The 20,672-nt window shown below is 46.1% G+C and overlaps 1 protein-coding gene across 8 annotated transcripts in view; it reads right to left on the reverse strand.

Moving 5' to 3' along the window:
- Window positions 1–20,672, reverse strand: part of NRXN3 (neurexin 3) — a 1,815,686-nt gene that overhangs the window by 1,396,733 nt on the left and 398,281 nt on the right. The gene's annotated exons all lie outside the window — the stretch shown is intronic.

Here is a 20,672-nt window from a genome sequence, read left to right on the forward strand (position 1 = left end):
TTATTATTCATAATAAAGCCATTTAAACCCCACTCAATAAGAGGTTTAACAAGCCCATTAAGAACAGGAAAGCTATTTCCTGCCTGGCACTGTTTACGCACATCACTAGGAGACACTTGCTGGCAGGGGAGCCCCATTAACTCTAACCAGGAGTCTTGGCAACAGCTCATGGAAGGAAAAATAAATCCCTCAAGTAGAATTACTGTGCGGTCAGTGAGGTCATAGCTCCTGTCTGGCAGCGCTGCACTCTAGTTTGAAGTCCCAGTAATGCACCAGGCTCACTCTATAGTTATGCTGGAGACAGGAATCCACCTGGCTCTATACCTTCTGAAGCCAACTGGCCACAGCCTGACAGCAAAGCCCACTCTGGGGCCAGCCTGAGAAATGACAAAGGCCGTTCATCACCACCTCTCCTGTGCACTCTTTCCCCACTATGGATTGCGTTTTCTGCTTCCGTCTGGTTCTTCCTACTCTTCTTCTGCTTCTTTGACACTCAGAACCCTTACTCTCTGAGGGATCCTTTTGAGCCAAGAGGCCATCTCTAGACCCCTCCTACTACAGCCCCCCTGAAGACCATTTTCCTCCATCACCTTCCCTGAAGAAAGGATGGGGTCCAGCTAATTCAGTAAGCAAAGTGACTGATGGTGTTTAGGGGCCATCCACAGTGGGAAACCCAAGATCACAAGGTCTGACTCAAGAAGAAGCCAGGAGTCACCATTCCCAGGAATGCACCTCTCGAACAGGGAACGTAAAGGAATCCCTGAGAGTTGCATTCCAAAGCCCAGTGCCCAGCTGAGACTCCTCGGGAAACATTTTGGTGCAAGGACCTTTCTGACTGGTTCTGCCCTCCCCTCAAGGCTAATCACACAGTAACCACAGACTGGACTTGGTCAGCCTGGAGGCTGGTTTTCCTCATCCAGCTCAGCACTTCCCACCCCAGTGACGCTTTCTTTCCAGCAGAGGGCAGCAGCTGTCAGAGGCTGGAGCGACTGAGTGTGCAGCCATCTCAGAAGCAGGTCTGCTAAAAACTGGGAGGAAACAGAAGCAGGGGAGGAGGCAGGCTGGGGGCGGGAGGAAGCGCGGAGCGCCAGTCACCCCATCACTCCGCCATGCGCTCGCATTTCTGGTGGAGGCTGGTTTTCCAGCCAATGCTCCCCACAACCCAGTGCTTTCTGGTGAGTCTGTCTTACCCTGAATGGCTGGTTTGGAAGACTGGATTATTAATCTGGCCAGCTAGCAACAGGACACTGAAACCTCTCAGCTTTCCCTTATTCAGCTGCTGATGCCACATGTAAAACACGAAGAAAAAGGAGAGGAGAAAAAAAAAAAATCCCAACTATGTTTGAGTCAGAGATGGTTCTGCTTCCACAGCAGGTATTTTCTACACTGGATTCCGTTTGTGGCAGCAACATTTACATGAAAATGGGCTCTAGGATGGCAGGCTCCCTGCAACTAAAGTCACCGTTCCTCCTCCATCCTTATGAGGCTGCCCCCAGAGCCAGCAGCCCTGTGAGATCCGGCAGCGGCGTCTGGCTTTCAGAGCATCCTGAATCAGGCGGAATCAGGCTGAACACACGCTCCCAGGCTTATTTTGGAGACATAAGTATGATTAGGAAGTCAAATGCAACAGATAAGCCGAGAAACTTTGCCGACAAAGGTCCTTTGCCTTTGTTACTTTGCCGACAAAGGTCCGTCTAGTCAAAGCTATGGTTTTTCCAGTAGTCACGTATGGAAGTGAGAGTTGGACATTAAAGAAAGCTGAGCACCAAAGAATTGATGCTTTTGAACTGTGGTGTTAGAGAAGACTCTTGAAAGTCCCTTGGACTACAAGGAGATCCAACCAGTCCATCCTAAAGGAGATCAGTCCTGGGTGTTCATTGGAAGGACTGATGGTGAAGCTGAAACTCCAATACTTTGGCCACCTGATGTGAAGAGCTGACTCATTGGAAAAGAACCTGATGCTGGGAGAGATTGAAGGCAGGAGGAGAAGGGGATGACAGGATGAGGTGGCTGGATGGCATCACCAACTCAATGAACATGACTTTGAGTAAGCTCCAGGAGTTGCTGATGGACAGGGAGGCCTGGCGTGCTGCAGTGCACAGGGTCGCAGAGTCAGACATGACTGAGTGACTGAACTGAACTGAAACAAAGAAACTGAAAATCTTCACAGAGGCAGAACTTTCAGTGAATGGAGCAAAATCACAGTGTTCTGAAATGTGTAAAGGGTAGACTCTGCTGAAATCCAAAGTGTTCAGGCACACTCAAGTCAAATGTCTGCCACACACTCAGCCTCCCAGCTCACCTGGTCAACCTGTGACTGCTAAACTTTTACAAGTAACTGCTGCACCGCAGTCCTTTTTCTCGCTTTCATCTATCTGTGAATCAGTGTCCAGGCCCTACGGAACGCCAAACTCCTCAGTCAGTCTACGACTGCACAAGGAAACTGGATGCAGAGCTGCCTACAGAATAAGCCCCAGTGAATATGAGCTCAAAGTTAGAGGACCTCACGCACTTCGAAAATTCTGCGCCTAAACAATTACCTTCAGGAATCAAACTGGGGCAAGAGTATTTACGTCTGAGAAATGCAAGTAGCAGACCTATATGTATAGGGGAAATATTCAAATCAAAGGTCTTGTTTTAGGCACATTTATGATTTCCAAACTGAACAGACGGGCATCAAAAGGCAGGCTTCTTAGAATCGTGGCTTTCGTTTACTCCTTGATTTGTCTTGATTTCGTTTACTCCTTTAGGGGCTTCCCTAGAAGCTCAGCTGGTAAAGAATCCACCTATAATGCAGGAAACCCGGGTTCAATTCCTGGGTCAGGAAGACCCTCTGGAGAAGGGATAAGCTACCCACTTCAGTATTCTTGGGGCTTCCCTGGTGGCTCAGCTGGTAAAGAATCCACCTGCAGTCCAGGAGACCTGGGTTTGATCCCTGGGCTGGGAAGATCCACTGAAGAAGTAAATGGCTACCCACTCCAGTATTCTGGCCTAGAGAATTCCATGGACTGTATAGTTCATGGGCTCACAAAGAGTCAGACATGACTGAGCACATTTCACTTTCACTTTGTCCGTTTAGCCAAAGAATATTAACCAAACACCTTCTTTTAAATTTTTTAAAAAATCTTTTGGCCACACTGAGTGGCATGTGAGACCTTACTTCTCCAACCAGATATCAAACCAGAGCTGGACCACCAGGGAATTCCCCTGAATACCTTCTATGTACAAGGAACTATCCTGGACTCTGAACGGATATAAAATAAGCACAGGGTAAAGTTATCCCTGGGTTTCCCAGGTGGCTTAGTGGTAAAGAACCCACCTGCCAACGCAGGAGATGTGGCTTTGAGCCCTGTCTTATGAAGATCCCCTGGAAAAAGAAATGGCAACTGACTCCAGTATTCTTGCCTAGGAAATCTCATAGACAGAAGAGCCTGGTGTGCTACAGTCCATGTGGTCTCAAAAAGTCTGACATGACTTAGCCATTAAACAGCAACAAACTGATCCCTGCCTGTCCTGCCTGCTGCCTGCTAAGTCATTTCAGTCAGGTCTGACTCTTTGCAACCCTATGGACTGTAGCCTGCCAGGCTCTTCAGTCCATGGGATTCTCCAGGCAAGAATACTGGAGTGGGTTGCCATTTCCTCCTCCAGGCGCTCTTTCCAACCCAGGGATCGAACCTGCATCTCCTACGGCTCCTGCATCACAAGCGGATTCTTTACTGCTGAGCTACTAGGGAAGCCGATCCCTGCCTGTAAGGCACTTATAATTGAATTGGGTAGACAACATAAAGACATTCAAAAGAGCATAAAATAGTACATGCCAAGCACCAAATGAGCAGTGACAATAAAGAACACTTTAAAATCTTGGAAGAGGGGGTTGGGAAGCCCCAAATGCTAAGGGAGGTCAGAGAAGGCCTAATGGAAGAAGTTGACCTACTTTGTTCTCATAAGTGTGGGCAGGAATCAGATATATGGAGAAGAGATCTAGTGGCAGGATTCCCAAAGTGGGGGAGAACAATAACTAAGAACCCCCTACTACCACCACGCGCCCAGCACTGTGTTAGCCCTGTAGGAGGTCTGCATGGAGGAATGTGCAAAACCTACAAAGGGGGCAATGGAAACATCAACCCAGCACGCCGAAGAATTGATGCTTTTGAACTGCAGTGTTGGGGAAGACTCTTGAAAGTCCCTTGGACTGCAAGGAGATCCAACCAGTCCATCCTAAAAGAAATCAGTCCTGAATATTCATTGGAAGGACTGATGCTGAAGCTGACACTCCAATACTCTGGCCACTTGATGCAAAGAACTGACTCATTTGAAAAGACCCTCATGCTGGGAAAGATTGGAGAAGGGGATGACAGAGGATGAGGTGGTTGGATGGCATCACCGACTCAATGGACGTGAGTTTGAGTAATCTCGAGGAGTTGGTGATGGACAGGGAGGCCTGGAATGCTGCAGTGCATGGGGTTGCAAAGAGTCAGACACGATTAAGCGACTGAACTGAACTGAAGAGGTGGGCTGAGAAATGCAGACCTGATTGAAAGAGCTTCAGTACCAGGTCAAGGAAATGACACTGGATTCTAAGCAGCAGAAACAAACAATGCATAAGTTTCCCAACCACTTGCCTCCTCGAGGTGGGGTTTACGGTGTTCCATTGAGAGTTGAAAATGCCTGTAAATAAGGAGTAGGTAATAGAGCCTGGTAAATTACTAAAGAAACAGGATTCTCATTTTCTGCAAACGTTTCTCAAAACAAGGAAGGAACAGGTAGTGGGTGAACCAGAAGCCCAGCTATCTCTTGAAACAAAGGCTTCGAGGATACATTCGTGATCCTCCCAGGAAGACACGGTGGGAGGCTACACTTCCAGAGCCAAACTTGGCAAACCTCACACTGACGCAGGCATGGGAGGAGGGAAACAAGAAAGGGTGGAGGCCAAAGATGTTCAGTTCGCCAGTTATGAGCATCAAACCCAGAATTCACCTCTTCTCTCCATTATTATTGTGTTTCATTGTTACTATAAGGGAAAAACTGCTATTCACAGGCCTACCCACCTCCGCCCTAAGTATTTAAAATGCTGCTGTAAGAGTAAATATCACCCCCAGCGTATTTGTCCTGGAAGAAAAGAGTATGATTTGGAATACCTAATTGAAATGTGCTACAAGAGATAAGGCAGCTGCAGAGACTGACATTTAAAGGTAGGAGACACCATGGAAGACATGAAATATAACTGTTGCTGCCTCAAAAGCAAAAGCCACGTTCATGGGATGGAAACATCCTCCGGCTCTGTCTCCCCGCTCCTGGATCCCCCAGGGCCCTGCTCCCTAGACCCCCTGCCACAGGATTCGAAACCATCTCTGCTCTGCTTCTAGAACCCCACCCCGCTGCCCCTGGGAACGCTGAGGGGCAGATTAGAAAAGAAAACCATTCTAGTTCTCTTTTGCTCTTACATAGTCATCTCAAAATCCTAGATTTGTTTCCTGATAAGGCTTGTTTCCTGATACATGCAGATGGATAGGCAAGACCACAAAAAAAAAAAAAAAAAAAGGAAAAGGAAAAGATCTGTCAGGACATCTCAATAGGTCTCATTAAAACTCTGCTTTATGCCACTGTGCAAGAAACATGGAAAAAGACTAAAGGTTATCTGAGCTTAATGGCCAGCAAGCCCTGTCCACTGCTAATTGGATATTGTTACTTCTCAAACGATGAATCTAGACACGGGCTAATTCACCACTCATTCTCTTCACCTGAGACTCCAAATAAGACAGTTTGCCAACCAACAGTCAGACCCAGTACAATTCCTATTAGCCAAATGTTCATCAAAGCTGCTTCTACCATGTCTCTGCACACCTAAGTAGCTGGTCTACAAGGATGGGCTCACAGTGAACCATGGCTTACGGTATTTAAATCTGGTTGAAGAAGACTCTTGAGAGTCCCTTGGACTGCAAGGAGATCCAACCAGTCCATTCTGAAGGAGTTCAGTCCTGGGATTTCTTCGGAAGGAATGATGCTAAAGCTGAAACTCCAGTACTTTGGCCACCTCATGAGAACAGTTGACTCATTGGAAAAGACTCTGATGCTGGGAGGGATTGGAGGCAGGAGGAGAAGGGGACGACCGAGGATGAGATGGCTGGATGGCATCATGGACTCAATGGACTTGAGTCTGAGTGAACTCCGGGAGTTGGTGAGGGACAGGGAGGCTTGGCGTGCTGCAATTCATGGGGTCACAAAGAGTCAGACACGACTGCGTGACTGAACTGAACTGAACTGAGAGTCCTCTGGCCTTGAATATGAGCTGGCCCTGGGACTTGCTTTTGATCCGCAGGACAAAGTGAGGTCCTAAGAAGTCTTATAGTGTCCATCTGGCTTTATGAGAATGTGTGTTCTTAGGGTACCCCCCCCCACCTCAGAACCCTGCCACCCTTCTTTAAGAAGCCTAGATCACTTGGAGAGGTCACAGTCACATGTAGGTTCTCTCCAGCTGGGTTCTCTCATCAACTGCTAGCCACGTATATGAATAAATACTTCTGAAGTTGCAGCTGATCAAGACACCAGAAGACTGTGCCCTGGTTCTTATCACAGAGGAGAAAAAACCCTCAATGGGTCACAGTCAAGCCACAGGTCTGTGATGCAGAATAGAAAGTCTGCTATTTGAATCCACCAAGTTTTACAGCAGTTTGTTTTGTGACAATAATCTGAACAGAAGTGATTTAAGAGTAGGATGCTGCTAAAACAAACATCAAAAACATTTAGCATTAGCCTTGGAACCAGGCAAGAAACAGAGTGAAGGGCCTCCAGAAGTACAGAAAGAAATGTGTTACTAGAGGCTAGAGGAAAGAGGGCAAGCCTTATGAAGTGGCCAGAAGTTTAGCCAAACAGCTGCAGTAACATGAAAATTCAAAAAGTACTCTCTGAACCGGTAGAACTGGCTAAGGAACTTTCCAGGCACATTATCAAAAGTGCTAACTAGTTTCTTTTACTTCTTATTGACAAAGTACATGCAGAAATGAGCTAAGGAAAGAACTGTTAAAATTTCAAACAGAATTTAGAGGAAATATAGAGGAGTCAGGACTTAAAAGTGTTTGAAAATAGAGGAATTTTTCATCCCCAGTCTTTCTAACCAGCAAACGTTTCTAAAAATAGAGATAGGCTCATAGTATAGATCAAATTCAGGACCTTTCTATAAAATGTAGCCTTAAGATTACATTTTGATCAAAGGTACAACCTAAGACATTTTGTTTACACCTAAGAAAGAGTAAGGTGATGCCTTATAGAATCTCTTAACTAGAAAAATGACTTCTTAGAACCATAAGGTTCTATCTTCTAACACTCTTCAGACAAAATGACTTTTAAGAACCTTAGAGTTTGCCTCTGGTAACAAATTCTATTCTGGTTACTTATTGCTTCATGAGAAACTAGATCAAATGTAATGGCTTAAAACAATGTAGCATTTCTCATGGCCCTATGAGTTGGCTCCGATCAGCTGGGTGATTTAATTTTGAAGGCTCCCATGTGGCTGCAAGTCGTTGCAGCTGGAGCTGGTATAGGATGAAGCCTCAACTGAGCAGGCATCAAAGACAGCTTCCTCATTCACACACCTGGTGTCTCCTTGGCCTCTCTCTCTCTGCAGTTTACATTTCATTCTCCAAGGCCTCTCTGCCAAACTTGAGCTTCTCTTGGCAGTTATGCTTCTTCGCTGGCTTCCAAGTCAGAAAGTAGAAGCCACCAGGCCAGGGAATGGCTACTCCCAGTACCGCAGCAGCATTAAACCACCATGTGCTACTGATCAAAACCATGATATGGTCTTTCCAGATTCAAGAAGTTGGGGAGAGAGGCTCTACCTCCTGAAATCAATGAGACAGTGTCAAGGATACCTCACAGAGGAGTGTACGGGACAGGAAATATCACTGTAAACATCTTTGAAAAAATAGAATCTACCACAATCTACTACTTAAAAAAAAAAAAAACTCATATCCCTCCTTGAGTTAGAAAACATATATGATGCTTATAATCAGCCCAAGGTATAATATGATGGTCAGAAAGACCAACAAAAATGTTAACTGCCAAAATACAAACCAAAACAAGGAAAACCAACAGGTCTTCGGGCTTCTGCACTGATGAAATCACATATGGACAGAAAAGTATGTTCATGGCTAAGTACTAAGTTTACAAAGGGCCACTGAAAAAAACTGGGGCATGTTCTGGGGAGAGTGATCAGTATTATCAGTAACTGAAAATTGTATCATTCTAGAAGTGTATGTTGTAAAAGCAACACTACTCTACTCAAAGATTCACAGACAGGATCTCATCTGAGCTTCTCACACCTTCCCTTCTGTGTCCCCTAGGAGACTCACATCACACATAGATATATGGTTTGAACTCACTGGCCTAGGTCCCCTCTAAGATACTTACATTCCAAGTCTCTGGTTCTCTTCTCTGCAAGGGAATGTTCAGTTCAGTTCAGTCTCTCAATCGTGTCCGACTCTTTGTGACCCCATGAATCGCATCACACCAGGCCTCCCTGTCCATCACCATCGCCCGGAGTTCACTCAGACTCACGTCCATCGAGTCCGTGATGCCATCCAGCCATCTCATCCTCGGTCGTCCCCTTCTCTTCCTGCCCCTAATCCCTCCCAGCATCAGAGTCTTTTCCAATGAGTCAACTCTTCTCATGAGGCGGCAAGGGAATGTATTTGATCCTTACTGCATAAAACTTTCTGGCATCTAACAAAGCTGTCCCCATTTTCCCACAGTGGGGAACATTAAAAATATTCTTTACGATTTCCAGTCCTTTTTTCTCTCTGGGAAGACAGATTTACACTTCTCCAGCACCTTGTAATTGAGCAGGGTCATGTGACCTGCTTTGGCCAATGAAAGCATTCAAGAACCAGTGCAAAATGAAAGCATTTGAGAACCAGTGCAAATATTCCTTGTTCTCTTCCTCTTCTAAAGCCTCGTGTGGAATGGTCCCATCGAAAAAAAAAAAAAAAAAAGGAGCTGTTCAATCAATGATGAACAGAGCCCCATTGTTACCAGTATTCACTATGTAAAATGAATGAGAGGTAAACCTAGGCTCTTTTAAGATATCAAGATTTGGGGGCTAATTTGTTACTGCAGCAGGATCAAGTCTATGCTGACTAACATAATCAGCATCTTGGGAAAAAGCATCATCCTGAAAGCGTAACTCAGAAATGTGTTTAATCTTTTAGGGACTCAGCTCTCTAATGGAAGTCCTGAAACCTAAATGCAACTATATTTCATAGTAGTTTCTGAAGTGATTAGCTTCAATTGGCAGGAATCACGAGTTACCCCTGAAAGCCAGAAGTTGGAAGGAGCTTACCCAGTGCTCTCCTTGCCCCCAAAATTCCAGTATAAGGGGCTCCACACTCACCTGCACTCCAAGAGCTTATGTATAAAGAGAAGTTCAAGGTGAAGAAGACAAACTCGACACCGGAGCCCTGACTTCAGCTGCTGAATGGTTCAACAGAAGTGGCCACACTGACCCAGCCTGCTCTTAATAACTCCCACAGCCTGTACTGCCCAGAGGCCTCTGGGCTTGTGAAGGGTCAGCATCTCAGAAAAGCCAGTGAGTATCCAACCCTGAGGGAGAGGCTGCACTGTCTATATCTTTGCCAAGAGTTTAATTAGCAAATGCTGCTGTTTGTTAAATAAACACTCATGCATTATGAAACACACCATCCACTCTGCAAGCAAGGTTGGGACCTGAGTCCCTGATTGGGCTAAAAGGATCTTCCCTCTCTGGGAACTTCCCTCCTCAAGCCCAGCCAGAAGGTCACCAGAAAGGACAGTGAGTCAATAGCCCGGCCTCTTGTTCAGCTGTCAGTTAGGGGATAACACGCTGCAGGGGCCATAGTCTGGCTTTACCAGAGCAGTTTCATAGATGAGGTACCTCTGGTTCAAGTATGGGGGGAAACAGTCCATGAAAGGAATGATAGACCATATTAGGACAGAGCAAGATTACCTGTGGCTTTCTAGCCTAGCTCCACCCCACCCTTCCCCAGCCAAAGCCCTCTTATTGGCAGGCAGTACTTTCAGAAACTCAGATAATTCATTTCCAAAAAAACCGTTCCTGAGGGTCTTGCTCTGAAGCATTGCAGGACATGCGAAAGTGAGGAAGAAAGTTCACAGCCCATAAGGTGGTCACAAATAGCTACCGTAGGAAAAAACTGCAATGTTCGCTGTTTCAAGAAACACATAAACCAATTGCTGTTGGGGGGCGGGGGGGGGGGCGGCGTTTGAGCAAAGGCTTGGGCTCCCCTGCTGCTTATTCAACCACGTCCCACCAAGGCTCTCCAAGATGCCTCCAGACCCTGCTCAAGTCCTCCAAACTTGTAGAAAGCTTTTACGTACGCAGTATCATCTATGTACTACCCCAACAACCCCATCCACTGGCTCGGGTACCACATTCTGCGGCTGAAAACCTGCGATGCCCAGAGTGCGTAAGGAAGCACTGAGACGGGCAGAAGGCTAACCTGTGGGTTCGCCGCAAGCCGCCCTCTCGCAGCACGTGGGCGCCCCAACTGGCTGGTAAGATCTGGACCCTGATGGACAAGGCCTTAGGGAAGTGGGCTGTGGGGCTGGGGTGAGCACGAGCCTTGGGAGGAGCCTCAGGAGCTCTAGCCTCTCCCCAGGGGTAGGTCCACCTGCGTGGGCATCTTCGGGAGCCTTCAAGTGGCGCCCCGGGCTCCACCCTCTTCGGCTTCCTCCGCTGTGTCTGGGGCGGCGCTTCTTGCGCATCCTGAGCACCAAGCACCCAAAAGGCAGGCCTTCAACATCGCTCTGGGACCGCCAGCCTGATGGAAGGTCCCAATACACCAGGGACCTTCGGGGCCCTGGGGGCCCTCCAGCTCGACTCCTTCTACAGCCCCATGTCAGGACCCCCTGGAAGCATCGCGCCTCCCCGTCCACATACTCGCTCGCAGGGGTCATTCTGAGCGAGATCCTCCTGAAAAGGCCGACTATGCCGAGGCCTTCTGAGGGTACCCTTGGATGCCCCTTAAACCCGACGGACCGGCGAGGTCATGGCTGCTGCTCCCAGAGGGCCACGTGTGGCTGCCACTATCCTGGCCGAAGGGGTGCCCTGAGGCTTGGGGTGCCCTCTGGCCTGAGACCTCAGGAGCTCGGGCTGCACCCCACCTCCGCTGACTCTGACACCCACCCCAACGGCTGGAACCCTGGCCCCCAGCTGCCTGGAGCCGACTGTTCTAGACGAGCTTTTCCTGAGTACACGCTGCCTCTGCCGCCAACACAGAAAAGCATCTATCACTTTATGTGCTTGGTTTTTATTCCTGATACAATTGAATTTTTCACCTTAAGTCCACATGTATATGTCTATAAGAGCCCAACTTGTAATAAAGGGTTAATGAAGAAGAAAAGTGAATGTCTCTCAGTCCTGTCCAACTCTTGGAGATCCCATGGACTATTCAGTCCAGGGAGTTCTCCAGGCCAGAATACTGGAGTGGGTAGCTTTTTCCCTTCTCCTGGGGATCTTCCCAACCCAGGAATCGAACTGTGGTCTCCTGCATTGCAGGCAGATTCTTTACCATCTGAGCTATTAGGGAAGCCCCTGGACTGCAAGGAGATCCAACCAGACCAACCTAAAGGAGATCAGTCCTGCATATTCATTGGAAGGATTGATGCTGAAGCTGAAATTGCAATACTTTGGCTATCAGATGCAATGATCTGACTCCTTAGAAAAGACCCTGATGCTGGGAAAGATTGAAGGAGAAGGGGATGACAGAGGATGAGATGGTTGGATGGCATCACCGACTCAATGGACATGAGTCTGAGTAAGTTCCGGGAGTTGGTGATGGACAAGAAAACCTGGAATGCTGCAGTCCATGGGGTCACAAACAGTCAGACACAACTGAGTGACTGAACTAAAGAAGAAAAGAAAAAGATGGATAATGCCAACTATTGTCAAGGTTGTGGCAGTGTGGAACTTTTCTTTAGGCATAGCTGGTGAGCGTTAAAGTTGGTATAGCCTTTCTGGAAAACAATATGGAAGCCTCATGTGTAGCTCCTCTAACCCAGCAACACCACTCCTGGGAATAAAACCTCAAGAAGCTCTCACTGGGCTCCCCAGGTGGCGCTAGTGGTAAAGAATCTGCCTGTCAATGCAGGAGACATAAGAGGTATGGATTGGATCCCTGGGTAGGGAAGATCCCCTGAAGGAGGGCAAAGCAACCCACCCCAGTATTCTTGCCTGGAGAATCCCATGGACAGAGGAGCCTAGCAGGCTGCAGTTCATTGCAAAGGGTCGGACACGACTGAAGCGACTTGGCGCTCAGTCTCTCAGTGGGTACCATGTAAGGATCAGTTGGTAAAAGCAGAGTTGGAACAGTGAGAAGACAGTGGATACATATAGGGGGACGTTGTGCTGCTGCCAGGAAAGGAGAAACTAAATATAACAAATGGCAACGTGAGAAGATCTCAAACATATAGTTTTGAATGAAAACAAAATACATCAAATAACAAGAACATCAAGTTCAGTTGATGAGTACATCAAGAGGTAGAACCAATTGCTATTAACATAAATTTAAAACATATAACAACAAAATCACATTACATATCTTACAGAAGCTTATTTAAGTATATAGGTTCGATCCCTGGGTTGGGAAGATCCCCTGGAGAAGGGAAAGGCTACCCACTCCAGTACTCTGGCTTAGAGAATTTCATGAACTGCGTCCATGTGTTCGCAGAGTCGGACACAACTGAGTGACTCATTTCACTTCACTTCACACATATTTGAAAACTACACATGCACACACACACACATGCTTTAATTCTCTTCTATAGCTAACAGAGAATAGAAAGTCTAATTAAAGATGAAGGAGAAAAATAAATAAAACCAGGGAAGCCTTGCAGTGTCAGTGACTGTGTGTTATATACTCACTTTCTTTACCAGAGGTCAAAAGGAGAAAAAATATTTTGCTTGACTTGAGCAAAATACGAGATTTGTGTCTGAACTAAATTTGTACATTGTGTGGTGTAGTGGTTTAAGAGATCAGGCAGTGATGGCAGAGAGACCTGCTTTTGAATTAGAGCCCTATCACTTATTAACCGTGTCTGCAAGGATTAAGAGGAGATAATGTATGTAAAGCACTTATCACAGCGCCTGCTGCAAAGCAAGCAATAAGTAAATGGTAGCTATTCATAATAGGTAATGTAATTTATCATTATTTTTTTCTATCTCCCTTCTACTTTAGTGCACACACCTTGAAACATTTTACATGGTAAGAAAATCATCATAAGCTTCTTATTGGCTTATGGTTTATACCCTCCCTACATCCAAGAGATTTGGAGGAATTATATATGATTAATCAATGAGAAAAACAGAACGACAGGGATAAAAACAGAGCAGATGTCCTCTAAAAGAAGCCGGAAAAGTAAATATCAGCAAGTACCTGCACTGAGCTGGTGACTGTACCTTGGCACAGAATTGGGCCCAAGAGCCAAGGACGCCGAGATAGAAAGGGGACAGTATTGGCTTCACAGTCCTCATTACATGGCAGGTGAAACTGACAGAAGCCTTTGCAGAAACATACTCTGCCTGTATATTTTATCACCTGAGTTTTCACATGAGGGCTATTGTTTCACATGGAACATAACACCTGCAACAGGTATGCCAAAGACACAGAAAGCTCCACCTGAGCAGGTGACTTCATGCATTGAAGGCTGAGCCATAAATTGTTCAGGAAGGGGGAAGGAGGGATGCTAACATCCTATGATTGGGTCTCTTGCTTTCTGAGAATCTAACTAAATCCAGGGAAAGAATGTGATGACTCTGGAAGAACAGTTGTTGAACATGACCATTCAGACCATCCTTCCCACATGGTATAAGAGCCAAGTTCCCAGGCTCTGGAGCCAAACCACCTGGTTCAAATCCTGCTCTGCCACTTACTAGCTCTGTGATCTTGGGGAACTTACTTGGCCTCTCTGTGCCTCAGTTTTTCCATCCGTAAAATGGAGGTGACAGGTGCCTAAATCATAGCCTAGCTGTGAGGGTTAAATGAGTCTTCTTAAGCCACTTAGGACAGGGCAGGGCACATGGCAAGCACTACATGAGCTATATGGGCACATGCTAAGTAAATGAACAAATAAATGTCACATGTGGTAGGCAAGCCTGGGAAAGGTGCTGAATTGCAGTCCATTCTAACTGAGTGACCTAACAAGTACCTGGAGCACAGATACTCTTTGATGCTTTAAGTACCAACTGTGAGGGAGGCAAAGGGGTCTCCTGTGAACAGAGAGACGCTGACCCTGTATCCTCACACATATAAAATATACCCCTTTTACCAGACACTGGAGAGAGATGGAACAATCAGAGCAACCACAGTGATCCTGTAACCGTCATAACTGAAGGCCACGAGGTGCCTGGCACGTGGTGCCTGGACTTTGATGCCTTTCAGGTCTCCTCCATGAGCCCCATTCTACCAATGAGAACGCTGAAGCTCACAGGGGTTAGGTGACTCCTTCAAGGCCCCACAGCCTAGTACATGTCCGTCACATCGGCTCAAAACAAGTCCTGTGCTCTTTCCACTAAATTATACCACCCCTTCCTTACCCAGGCACACAGGGGTGGGGGTGCAACAGGAGTATTAAAATGGGAGATCTCCCCGATGTCTTTTCTTGCTATCATCAACTGACAAGAAGCTCAATCTCCATAATTCTACTCCTTAGGGTCTTTGAAAATGAAGATCAGGCATTTGTTAGCACAGAGGAGGTTAAAGTTGATTTATCCCTTTCTGTTTCTAGTGCAACCGAGATGATGAATGATATTAATATGCCAGGTACACTCCCATGGCAAAGACTCTCCAGAGAGCACAGTCAGGATGCGGGTGGGCGGAAGTGACACTGTTTCAGCAGTAACCCCGAGTCTGATCTAATTTAAATTTCTGGTTACTCTTTGGCAAAACTTAAGAATGTGAGTTAGTATTTACCAACATTTGACTCATGATTGGTTATGACACACCAACATGTTCCAGCACCAAGACTGATAGCTGCTAGTTTACGAAACTCCAGGGAAGTTCACACCCATGCACCCATTGCCTTTAGAGTCCAAGCACAATCCTTATATGACACCTTGTAAGATTTCATTCAGTTTTCAAGAATTTTGGAATTTCAAGATAAAAAATGGAAAGGCCATCATGCTACCATTTGTTAGCAAATTAAAGAATAATTTCCAGTTTAATCAGCCTCTTGGCAGGTATCACAGGATAGATGTATGGATTAGTGATGGCAGAAAACCCAGGCAGGTATTGGAAAAACATCACTTCCTCTGCATTCTCCTTGGAAAATGGCCTCTACCCACCTAATCAGTAAGAGTCTGGGCTAGAAGGGAGTTTTTAGCCAATGAGTGCAGGGCAGGTCCATGTGGACGCACATGTAGGAACTCTCCCCTTGGAAAGAGCTCTTGAGTTCATATCCAGGTTCGCAGTCTCTCATGTCAATATCATCAAAATTTAACATCTTTCCGTAACAGCCAATTGCATTATTCATTTTGTTAAAGACAACCCCCAAATCTGAAACAACAAAAGAATAATTAGAGACATAACTTCTTCTGCTTTCTTTTAAGACACAGGTCTGTTTTCCTTGCATGACACTGAAAAGAATATTATTCTTTCTCCAGGATCAACAACATTCCATCATTGGCCCTTAGTGATATTCCATTCTGAGTTTCTAGTTTAGCTACATAATATGTACCTAAGATGTACACATAACAGGAAATAAAGGTCAGTCAGATAAAGTGACCTGCCCAAGATCACAAAGCATGGTGACTGTCCAAGTCAAGGGTTCTTTCCTCTGAGTCACACATCCTTGGAACAGGGCAGCTCTGTGCCACTTCCCACCTCCTCTGCACCCTGTTGCACTAGTGACAGAGGATGAAGGATGCTAAAGGATAGTATGAGCATGTCTGCATGGCAAACCAGAAAAGCATAAATGAATAAACTGGAACCAGAAGTCCTGGGCTCTTGGGCCAACTCTGTCCCTTCTTATCTGTAAACCTTGGGAACATGACCAATCCCAATTTTCCAGCTTATAAAAAATGATCTTAAAAACTCTGCCTTGCTCAGTGCATCGGGACATTGCTACAATATAAAGGTTTTTTTTTTTTTTAAGTGAATCTTTCCAGTGCTATTTTTTTTGTGCTCAGTATGTACCGGGCGCAGCACTGGTCACTATCTTCTTGTGAACCCTCACAAGAGTCCTTGGTGGTGGATGCCATCAGGGCCCTCATTTTACACATGAGGAAAAAGAGACACAGACGTGATAGGTGATTGCCCAAGACCACTCAGACTGGGGAGCGGCAGGGTTAAGGGATAAGCCCCATCAGCTCCAGAGCCTGCGCTCTTGACTGCTCCATGCTGTGTATATATTAATAAAAGGCTGCCTAAAGAATTTATTATTATTATTATTTAAATCTTTAATTCTTACATGCGTTCCCAAACATGAACCCCCCTCCCACCTCCCTCCCCATAACATCTCTGTGGGTCATCCCCATGCACCAGCCCCAAGCATGCTGTATCCTGCGTCAGACATAGACTGGCGTAAAGAATTTTAAAGAAAAACGTGTGGCTTCAGTGGATGACAGGAAGGTGACATCCAGAGACATTAAGTAGACTATCATCCCCCCAGTAAAGAAGCTAGTTTGTTCCAAGTCTGAAAAACCCTGGAACATAATCCCACAGACTACTCCTTTGGCTGATGTCAGAAAACTGGCCCACAAAGGCTAAAATGCCAGCATCCAGCTCCCCTCTGTTCAAGCTCCAGGTGCTCTGAGTATCCTGAAGGTGAAAAAGGTTCCCAATCAAAGATGATGCTGGGGACCTGGAATCACACACTAGCAGCAAGAGCTTCTGGTGCTCCCAAGGGTGGCCAACTTAAAGGATTCAAAAGTGTAGGAGCTTCTGTTTGATAGAGTGTGTAGAAGTCAGAAGAATTTTACTTTCTTTCATTTCCTTGGAAGGCCAGATTGCACAGCCTCTGTCCTCCCGAAGCCCCAGCCTGTTTTGGGCCCTGCCTCTCTGAGGGTGGACCAGGGAGGCAGCAGCCAGCCACTGGAGCCGGGATGAGCAGAAGCCAGCAGACAGGGCCTGCCCCGGCTCGCCCACGGTCACCACACATCCAGCGGCACCTCGGTGGATCATGACTGCCACGCTGAGTCAGCTCAACGTGTCCACCCTTCTTTCCTTGTGAGCAGCTTGGTCGCCCTCCTAACAAGCCTTTCATTAATTAGGAAGATGCGTCAACATGCCAACAAAATTAGCAGTTTCAATATCTCCCTAAAGTCTGAGGGTTGCAAACAAAACGAAGGCTTGGTCACTCCCTGTTATTTTTACTCTCCGCCAGCCCCTGCCTTTTGGGCAAGCTGTTCCCATCCAAGAGCACCCTTCATCTAGGTCCACACACTCCCCTCTGTCTTCCTCGTTCTTTTCTTAAAAAAACGTTACGCATGTCTTCTCCCTTCTCTTTTGAAACCGGATAAATCCCACGGGGGCTGCATTTACCCACACTCTCCTGACCTTATCACCTGCTAGAAAAAGTTGATAAGCTGGTTGCTGTGGGCCCAGCTAATCTGAGGGGCTTATTTGGACCATGAGTTTAAGCATAGAATTAAATGGGTGATGAAGAAAGAAAAGGAGTGAAATTTAGATAAATTACCCAGGGCAGGGGGAGGTGTGGAAGGGTAGAGAGACAGGATTTGTGACAGTGCCGCTCAACTCCCTGGATGGACCAAAAATGGAAGTTTTTACTGTGAACTCACAGATGTTCTTCCTCCTTGAAAAAACAAGCACCACTGTCAAGCCTCCCATGGATGAATAAACTCCTGGATTCTTGCTGATAGGAGCCTGAGAGGGGAGAGGTACATAGAACTGAGCCCCTCAGTAGGAGAAGCAAAGCTTCTGGAGCTAAGGTCTGGGAGCAAATACAATCTGGGGACCCCTGAGAAGACCAGGCCTGGAAACCCGTGGGGACTGCAGAGGGGCTCACCAGCCAGGGCTCTGGTGTTTGGAGAAGTAGGTGAGAAAGAACCCCAGACCTGTCACAGCTTCACACTCTGCATAACTGGGGCTCCACACTGGCTACTAGCTCTTCCATATCAGCTGCTCAATACATTGTGGTTGAAATGAATCCAAGACCCCTCAATACTTATCTGGGATCTGCAAACATAGACAAAGGATGGGATAAATAATTCAGACATAAATAGTAGCCGCCATCGCCCCCCTTCCCCACCAAAAGCCTCTGCCTGCAGAAATGTTACAGTCTATGTGGTTAAGAATAATAATAGCATTTACTTCATAGGTTGGCTGTGGAAATTAATTCCAATGGTCCTGAGAAAGTGAATTCACAATAAATGTTGTATATGGTTATTCCCTGCTAGTGTTTGGGACTTCCTGATCAAGTCTGGAGGCAGGCATGTGGGGTTGAGTAGAAACAGGATGCCTTTTGACACGTGCTCCAAGGCCCAGGAATGTTTAGGTTCCCCTTTCCTCAATCATCATTCTATGTGTTTAGAGAGGAAGTCAGGATTCTGTACTGTTTCCCAGAGGAAGGAAGAAAAGAAACAATCATTAACACCTACTGTGTGCTCACCAATCTGCCAATCGCTGCTTGCTCTTTACGGAAAGTATAATTTCCCATATCTAACACATCTAACTGAGGATCAGCAAGTTTTAATAGCTCAGCCAAGATGAGTCCATTAGTAAGTGGTCAAATTAGGACTGAAATCCAAGTTTGCCTAAATTAAAAAATATATATAGTCTGGGGCACCCCACATGAATGTCACTCCAAGTCCAAACGCTGACCTTCTTATCCAGTGTCCCTGGGTGCAGAGCCTGGCTTTTTAAATGATGGCCAGGGTATCATCACCAGCTAGCTGGGTCTGGGAACTTCTGAGATGCTTGATCTCCAAGGGCATTTCCAGCCCTAGTATTCTATAATGAGGAGAAAATGTCACTCTCTTAACAGCTGGTGTGATTTTTTTTCCCCCCACTTAGGGACAGACTTGCCTTTGTTAAAACAAAACGATGCTTTGATGAGTCTGCTTACAGAAAAGAAAGAAGCGAAAGCAGCTCCGGAGAGGAATGGAAGGAGATAGAGGAGGGAAGAGAGAATTGGGGAAGACTGAAGGGGAGAGGAAAGATAGGAGAAGAAAGAGGGGAAGAAGGTAGGGGGGCAGGGAGAGGGGGAGGAGGCTTGTAAAGGGAATATGGAAGAAGGAGGGAGAGTGTGAAATTTCTTGTAGAAACCAATAAGAAGCCAAGTTCTGCATTTGGATTGGAAAGGGGGCAAAAGCAAGCAAGCGTACACAGATATAAGGGGGAGAAAATAAACTGAGAGGGAGTTTTAATTTCATAGGTTCATCCATTCATAAACAGGAATAAAACCAATTTTGATCCTTCAGCTAAAACCGAGAGAGGCTTAGACTAGCTCTTCTCCGGTGTCACTGGGCCCTCCATTTGCCTCTGTTGGTCTGTAACGTGGATAAGAGCCTCATTAACTGAGTGCGATGTGATATACATGTTGGTGCTCTCACATAAATTCTCATCTCTCTTTAACCATCTTAGGAGATAGGTTCTATCTGATACGGACTATACAGATAGAGAAATGGAGGCACACAGAGGTTGACAGTTTACACAAGGTCACTGACACCTTGATTAATGTCAAGACCAGAGTGTGAGCCCATCCATTCAGACCCTGCAACTCTCACGCTCCACCACGGACTCCAAGAGGCTTTACATCTTTCATCTCATTTGTTTCTTATAGCAAAGGGACAGTGTAGATAAGATACATAATGCCCTCCTCGTTTTACAAAGGAGGACACTGAAGCCCAGAGAGGTCACGAGAACTGTGTAAGGTCACATGGTTGGTACATGAATGGAAGTTAGACTTGTACCCCAGATCTCCAAATCCTGATGTCCTATGCTACCCCCAGGCTCATTCCCAAGTCATGCTAAGCTCTTTTAGGTGTCTCAGGCAGAGCTTGCCATTCCTTCCATAGAGCAATCTGAAGCTTACTAGTAAATGCCTGCTCACCCCAAAATATCTTCCTAACTGCTGGTTACCTGGTCTGGCATCGTTTAAAAAAAAAAAAAAAAAAACGCACAAAAATGATTCTTCTGGTTTTCGTTTAAAATACAATTGCCATCCAAAGAGTAGAAGACCTCTCTGAATGTCCCTAATAATTGTGTGTGACTCTAGTAGGTAGCCTCCTTTGGGGCATCACACCTCAGCTGCATCAGAGTGCACAAAAGGCTAACAGTCAGGGAGCAACCAAGAGAAACAGAAGGTCATGGAGGAAGAAGCTTGCAGGAACAATTTTGTTGTTGCCTTTAGGAGTCCTCTCTAGTAACTTGAAGGATTCTTAGAGGTTCCTATTGGATTGTATTTGTCCAACAGGGAGAAATGAGGGTGATATGGTCGAGGCAATGGGAGCAGCTTGATGTTCAAATAAGATCAAAATAACACATGACAGAAGGGAATGGGGCCCAGGATGCAAGGAAGAAATCTATTATAGTCTAAAAGTTGACCAAGCGCACAGTAGCCCCATTCACAGACGAGAGCTAGAAGGGTAGTGGCCTTAGAAAAGGTACAATTAGATAGCAAATTATAAAAAGATGTGACCAGCATCACTGCTATCAAAGCACTGCGTT

Source organism: Capra hircus, chromosome 10, assembly GCF_001704415.2.
Source record: "Capra hircus breed San Clemente chromosome 10, ASM170441v1, whole genome shotgun sequence".
NCBI classification, from domain to species: Eukaryota; Metazoa; Chordata; class Mammalia; order Artiodactyla; family Bovidae; genus Capra; species Capra hircus.